Raw genomic sequence first — 7,958 nt, 5'->3', positions numbered from 1 at the left:
GCATGTTTCTTCTCTCATGGATGTTAGTGGTGTGTCTTTGAGACAGAAGCCTGGTTTAGTATTTTCTTATTTTTGGGGGGCCGGGGGTGGGTGTGGAATGGTGGAGGTAGGGTCAGGAAAACCATGAATTTCAAATATGGCATACACATGTCCTTCACCAACCATAACTAGCAGCCAACAGGAACACATTTGCAGCTCCAACTTCTCCCATTTGATCCTTCATTGCCTTGATGGATCCCCTTCCCAATTCTTCTCGTATAGTCAGCAAAGTGTAGATTTCAGTGGGAGAATCGTTCTCAACGTACAATTAGTCTGGATGAAAGAACAACCATCCACGGCACAAGCACATTTCAGATGCACTGCAAGCCCAGTGTTATCTATACAGTTCAAGTTAAAGCCATCAACACAAAGTTGGTTGCACCTTTCCCGCAAACTGCACAGCCCCCCAACTTATTGCCGATGCGGCATTTGAAATGTCCAATTGTACAGCCAAATGTTCAGAATTCACCCCCTGATACTTTGAGATCTATAAAAGGTCTGAGCTTACTTTGGAAAACACTGCGCAATATAGAAACACCTATTTTGCTTTGAGTTGAGGTGTATGTTGGTGATTATGCCCCATTCTGATGGCTTAACACAATCCAACAGAAGAATATTTTGCTAAGCTCTCCCACCAAATTCTGAAGTCAACTCTCGTTACATTCTTTGTCCCCATCCAGAAACAAGCAGATGATAAAATAATTTAAATGATCGTCTCCATCTTGGTCAGTAGATGTTTTACTCCAGAAACTTTAAAAGGTGATTGAGAAATTTGGAACTGCATATCAAATCCCAACAAGGAATATAGATCTTAGGCAGCAAAAAGAAAGTGTACTCAAGCTTTTATAGATCAATAACACAGACATTCAGATGAAATTAGAGTTTAAGATGATTCTGATATATAAATTTTTTTTTTCTCCTTTTAAAGATTTGTTCCCATGTAACTGATTTAGAGTGTGTTAATAGGCCAACCATTTAAAGAAGGTCAAAGATATGGCAATTTCAACAGCACAGAACATCAGCCATCTTACCATCAATTTGGCAAATTTGCTTTGGTTTCTGACAATGTACTGATCTGCACTTTAGAAGTCATTTGACTTGAAACAAAAATCACTCAACAGCCCAATTATGTGGACAACTAGTTGGAAAGGCAATTCCTGTCACGCACAATTTCAATGGACAGGCTGAATCAGAAGCTTTTATCTTGAAGATGCTGAATACTAGAACGTCCATCAGGTGGACAAGCCAATAAGTTATGCCCTCGTCTGAAGCAAATTCATACTTAGTGTGTCCCTGCTTTGTTCATGCCAAAACAAAGTTGCTTTTGATATACTGCAGCTTTAAAATAGGCTTTGTTCTCCTAAATAATAACATACACAGCACAAAATTGCCACCTCCGAGATATATACAGGCATTAAAACAAACACCAAAGATCATATTTAAGGATTTTGTGTTGCGCAATCCTCAAGAGTTCCTAATCAGGTTTCTGTACCCCCTCATCTCTCTGGTGGTCACCATCATGGTGGTTCTTGTCATCTTTTGAGGCGAGGTGGATCTGAGAGCCCAGGGCGCTGGATAACGCCAGTAGTCCTGCACTGGCACTGACTGAAGGGATGACAGGAGGCTGCAGGCCAGCTGGTAAGGGGGTGAGTGGCACCGTGAGACCATGGAGGTGAGACAGCTGTTGTGCTTGAAGCTGCTGCTGCAGGAACACAAAAAGGAGGAGACGGTCAGAGGCTGAATCAGGTATGCAAAGGGCGAGGGAAAAAAAAACAACAGGTTTGTTGTTTGGATAGGAGAGCTAAGGCCTCTTCTTTTTAATGCAATATTACACTCATATTCAGGAAGGAATAGCTCTCTCCTTTGATAAGCAGAAATGAGCAATTGATTTATTATTGTGCTGAGCTCTACCAGGCACAATAGCAGATCAAGCACTCAATCCCACTGGCTGAAAACATATCGAATAACAGATGGCACAGAGTGAATCATAAGGCTCCAATCTATTATGAGGGGTTCAGAGAATGTCACGTTACAATGTGCGAAGCTTTAAGCTTTTTATAAAACACGCGAACAATGAGATTTGATTAAAAGCTTGGCAATTCATTCTATGCCATTACAGAAAAGCATACTCACACTGCACAATTTATATTTGGTGTTCCTTTTGAAACACTTACTCTTATGGCTAAGGTTCCTTTTTAAAAGGAACCTGTTTTGGATTTGAGAGTTAAATTGAAACCCAACAGTAGTGATGTCCACGGGAGAATATTAAATTGGCATTAATCATCTCACACTGTATATTATAGGCCACCTTTTTCCCCCAGATGACCCATTTCATATTTTTTTTTTTTAAAAAGATGTAGATTCAAGAGCAGCACCATACAAGGACATTTCTCTCTGTACGTGGAAACAAAATTCCCTCAACTAGCTCACTCGCCTGTCCCTGCTCAAATGTACAGTAGTTTGCCTTTTGCAGTCCTACAAAAGGCCGCATATCAAAACCAACAGCATAGAAAACAGGAGTAAGAGTAGGCCATTCAGCCCGTTGAGCTGACATTGCCATTCAAGGTGATGATTATGATCCTCTTACACCCTCTCCCCAATACCTTGGGGCCCTTTGTTGTTGAGAAAGAAATAGATTTCTCAATAGTAAATTATACAAAGGCTAATCACACTGTTTCAGATTTTTAAAAAAAACTGAAGTTAACAGAGCAATCTTCATTCTTGCCCAGGGTGAAAGATAAAACCAAAAACTGCAAATGCTGAAAATCTGAAACAAACCCAGATGATGCTGGAGAAATTCCACGGATCTGGCTGCATCTGCAGAGTCTCAAATAGTTAACACGTTCTGTAGGAATGCTATTTAATTGGATATCGGTTGAATATTACTGAAATAAATTCCCTCTGCCAAGTCACCCACCACGCTACAGACTTAACTTCATCTGCTTAGCCAAAATTATTCTCATCCAGATAAATGATCCCAAAGAAAGGTGTCCCCATATGATTGGGAGAGCAAGAGTGACAGTGTCAGCACAACCAAGCTTCATTTATTTAGTTCTGACAAAGAATCACTGGACTCTAAGCATTTACTGTTTCCCTCCATGGATGCGGCCAGACCTGCCAAGTTTCTCCAACAGTGGGTGTATATTTCACTTCTAGTACTTCAGCATGCCCCAAAACACTTCAAGCTAGAACAGAAACAGGAGAACAGGACGGATGAATGCATGGTTCAAGAAATGGTGCAGGAGGGAGTATCCCTGAATCACTGGGACCATTTATGGGGAAGGTGGGACCTGTACAAGTGAGATGGGCTGCACCTCAACCAGAATGGGACCAACATCATTGCAGGTGGGTTAGACAGTGCTGTTGAGAAGAGTTTAAACCAGTTCAGCAAAGCCAGGGGACACTGTGCATCAGTTTACTAGTGACACATCATACCATAGATAAGAGGCCTAGGCAAAGGACTGGAGGACAGCTAATGTGGTTCCATTTTTCAAGAAGGGTTGTAGAAATAAACCAGGGAATTCAGATCAGTGAGTCTCTCATCAGTGGTGGGAAAATGATTAGAAAATAATTCTGAAAGAAAAGGGAATTAATCTCCACTTGGAGAGTTAAAGTTTGATCAGGGATGGTCAGCATGGCTTTGTCAGCAGGTAATGCCTAGCAAATCTGAATTTTTCAAGGTGGTGACCAAGTGTGTACTTGGAGGTAATGCAATTGTCGTAATTCATGTATTTCAGCAAAGCCTTTGATATGATCTCACATGGGAGACTGATAAAGAAGTTAAAAGCACACGGGGTCCAAAGTAATTTTGCAGGTTGGATCCAAAACTGGCTTAGTGGTTGGAGACAGAGGGTGGTGGCAAAAGGCTGTTTGTGTGACTGGAGGTTGGTGTCAAGTGGTCTACTGCAGGGATCAGTGCTGGGTCCCTTATTGTTTTTATCATAAACAATATAGATGAGAAAGCAGGAGTGGTGATAAGTAAGTCTGCGAATGACACAAAGATTGGCCAGGTGGTTGACAGTGAGAAAAAATGCTTTAGGATGTAGACAGAATGGTCAGATGGAATTTAGCCTGAAAAGTGAGAGGTGATGTGCTTTAGAAGAACTAACAAGACATGCGAGTACTCAAGTGAATGGCAGGACACTAGCAAGCTCAGAGAAACAGAGGGATCTTGGGGCGCTTGAAGGTGGCAGAACAGGTTAATGGGATAGTTATAAAAGGACGGATGTGACACTTGCCTTTATCAATTGTGGCAAAGAATAAAACCAGCAGGGAGGTTATGTTAGAGCTATAGAGAACTTTGGTTAGGCGACAGCTGGAGTACTGCATACAGTTCCAGTCACAGCACTGTTGGAAGAATGTGATTGCACTGGAGTGGGTGTAGCATCCTAGCTGTTGAAGAGAGGCTGGGTAAGCTCAGGTTGTTTTCTTTACAGCACAGCAGGCTGAGGGAGGACCTGACAGAGGTGCGTGAGATAGTGAGGGACGTGGACGGGGTTGAAAGAAAGCAGCTGTACTCCTCAGTTGAAGAATCAATAACAAGGAGACAAGTTTTGAAATGAAAGGCAGGAAATTCAGAGGGGATTTGAAGAAAATATTTTTCACCCAGAAGGTGGGAGAGGGTGTAGAATGCACCTCCTGGGAGGGTTGGAGAGACATGAAAGCTCAACCTTTAAAAAAGTATGTGGATGAACACCCGATGTATTGTAACACTCGAGGCTATGAGCAAGTGTTGTAAATTGGGACTCGTGTAGATTGAGCGTAGTTTAGTTGGTGCAGACTCATTGGGCTGAAAAGCCTCTTCAGTACGATTTGATTCTATGACTCTGTGAACGTGAGAAATAGGTGTAAGCCATTCAGCCTCAAGTCTGATCCACCCACCTGCAATTTACAGCCTTTTAAAATATTTAAATGTACTGAGTTGGAATATAATAAAAGAGATCTTGTGGTGCTGTGGTAATGTCCCTATCTCTGGCCTAGACACGCCTGAGTTCAAGTCCCACCTGCTCCAGGTGTGTCATAACAGAGTCATAGAGTTGTACAGCATGGAAACAGGCCCTTCAGTCAAACTGGTCCATGCCGACCAGATATCCTAAATTAATCTGGTCCCATTTGCCAGCATTTGGCCCATATCCCTCCAAACCCTTCCTATTCATGTATCCATCCAGATGCCTTTTACATATTGTAATCGTACCAGCCTCCACCACCACCTCTGGCAGCTCATTCCATACACACACCACTTTTTGCATGAAAAAGTTTCCCTTTAGGTCCTGGACAGAATGCTTTTTTTATAAAAAAAACACAAAAAGAACTCAGAAACGTGAGGTGCACCAGAGTGGCAGCAGGTGTGAACGCAACTGCATCTGATTCAGGAAACCACACTTTAGCAAGGATGTAAAGGCATCGGAGAGAGTGTACAGAAGCGATTAAGACCATAAGACACAAGAGCAGAACTTAGGCCATTCGGCCCATCGAGTCTGCTCTGCCATTCAATCATGGCTGATAAGTTCCTCAACGCCATTCTCCCACTTTCTCCCCGTAACCCTTGATAATCAAGAACCTATCTACCTCAGTCTTAAATGTACTCAATGACCTGGCCTCCACAGCCTTCTGCGGCAGTGAATACTGTAGAATTCCACTGATTAACTCGAGCAGTTCAAGGAACAAATTTGAAGTTAGATTGAAGAAATTGGGACGGCCTTCCTCGGCAAAAAGGCAGCTAAGAGGAGACTTTATGGGGTATTCAAATTCATAGGGCGTCTGGCAGATTAAATATTGCCAGAAACTGTTCCATTAGTGAAAGGATCGAGAATAAGCACATACCTATTTGAAGTAAGTGGCAAAAAGAAGCAAAAGCAATAGGAGCACAACGTTCACACTGAGTAGTTAAGGTCTGCAATGCACTGCCTGGCAGTGTGGTGGAGGCAGACTTCAAAAGGGAATTAAACTTATTTGAAAAGGGAACAATGTGCAAGATTTCAAGGAAAATGGTATTAAGTGAATTGCTTATTCAGAGTCAGCACACATACTGTGGACCAAATGGCCTCCTTCTGCATGGCTACAGTGCCAAGGTGACCCACTCCAACCAGTCAAAGTGTGTCTCCACAACAATATGAAAGTGATAAATTATAGAATCATCAACGTTGTAAAATACACAGGTCCTACAGTGTAAATAGTCAACTTACACCGGATTTGGAAACATTGGACAAATCACCTCCCAATAGATCTTTGCTGTCTCTTGCAAGAGAAGGAAACAAGACTAATAACATGCCATGGTCAAGCAGCCAGCATATTGACCCACAGGCACATGAGCAGCTGCTTAGTGGAGGGTGATGGCTGAAGGAAAGGCAGCCCAGAAACAGCCAAGTGCCAATTTAGAAGCTATTCCCTTAGAGTGATCATGCCTTGTGCTTCAAATGGATGACTTAAGTGGGGCAGTATGGTAACAGGCAGTTGAATTATCATGAGGAGGAGACTTACTCAGCAATGCTTTTTTTGGAGGACTTCAAGTAAGGAGGCTGAAGTATGAGGCAAGGTCACAAAGGAAGGAAGGCGTCTTCTTCTGCCAGTAAGTGTTAAGGTAAGTCTCCCAGAGATACTGGCTGCTCTCACTTTCCATCAAATACTTAATGTCAGATTATCTAAGAGCATTAGGGAGACATTTTAAAAATGTAAAGCATTTAAAAGCTGCATGACGAACGTGCATTCTCTGGAGGTCCTAAATTCAATCCTCCAGCCTGTACTGGGTCAGTTTGCCTCATTGAAAAATTCCAAATCACTACAACATAAGGCATAGAAACAGAAGTAGACCATTCATCGCATCCAATGAGATCAAGGCAGATTGGATATCCTCAACTCCACTTTCCTGCTTTTGCCCCATAATCCTCAATTCCATCACTGATTAAAAATCTCTCTCTGGATGGGAATAAAGGAGGCAGGAAGAAGAGGAGAAACAGCCAGGGCTCTCACACCTGGTTATCAGGTTTGACTCCTACGAGGATATTAGGGAGGGCAGGCCGAGACTTAGCTGTGGTGTTCTGTGTGGTTGAATACTTGAGCAACATCACTTGGGCTAGACACCAGAGGCAGATAGTGCTAACTGACGGAATTGTTACTTGTTCTATAAGGAAATCAGTCCCCTCTGGAAGAATTAGGGAAAATTGCGAATTTATTGCTAGTTTGCATTGTTACAAGTAACTGCTTAGGTTGCTCCAAGCACCCCCCAACCCCCGACCTCTCAACTGCACGTTTCTCAAACCATCTTTTGGCATTACAAACAGCCTTTGAAGTATAAATCAAAGAGTGAACCAGGATTCTGATACAAGCCTTATTGCTGGGCTCAGTGACAGTGTGCGCACATATGCAGATGAATAAAGTGGACATACCCTGATGACAGTATTAAGCTCTGGTGCAGTCACCTGCTTTGCACGTTCTATGGCCTGTACCACCTGTTGCTGATGCTGAAATAAAAACAAAAGACACAAATATAGTTAAACCACGGCCTTTCAAAATGGAGAGATGGTGAGCACTAAGCATTATTTTACAATTCAAATCAGAAGCCGAGCTACGACACCATGAAAAGTTAATGACTCTTGCATTGGCACCACGGTTTTAACACAGTCAGTCAAACTAAACTAAAATGCAGTTACCTCCTGAGACAAGAAGGGGATGACTTGAGCACAAATTCCATTCAATCGTTTGACAATTTCAGCCTATGTGGAAGAAAGGAAATATTTAGTTCATTTCAAACACATTTACAACCGCGTACCAATCGTTTTTGTTGCAGTGTGTCTGTCACAAATCTCAATAGGTTTTGCGTAACCGAATAAAATTCCCACCCAAGGCCACGATGAGAGACTGCACTGCAGCAAACCTAGTGACAGCTTTAATAGCAAACAAGTTTAACAAAATGAAGATCC

At 42.4% G+C, this 7,958-nt stretch overlaps 1 long non-coding RNA gene across 1 annotated transcript; it reads right to left on the bottom strand.

The window, feature by feature from the left end:
- Positions 1-6: 6 nt before the first annotated feature.
- On the bottom strand, positions 7-7,753 carry LOC125486427. The gene is made up of 3 exons (XR_007265096.1): positions 7,689-7,753; positions 7,425-7,499; positions 7-1,741 (listed from the first exon to the last, which is right to left on the bottom strand). It is a non-coding gene; the product is annotated as an uncharacterized LOC125486427 (long non-coding RNA).
- Between the last annotated feature and the right edge of the window lie 205 nt (positions 7,754-7,958).

This window comes from Rhincodon typus, chromosome 29 (genome assembly GCF_021869965.1).
Source record: "Rhincodon typus isolate 14 chromosome 29, sRhiTyp1.1, whole genome shotgun sequence".
In the NCBI taxonomy this organism is placed as follows: Eukaryota; Metazoa; Chordata; class Chondrichthyes; order Orectolobiformes; family Rhincodontidae; genus Rhincodon; species Rhincodon typus.
The sequence above is the reverse complement of the archived record's forward strand: the minus strand, read 5'-3'. Positions and strand labels throughout refer to the sequence as shown.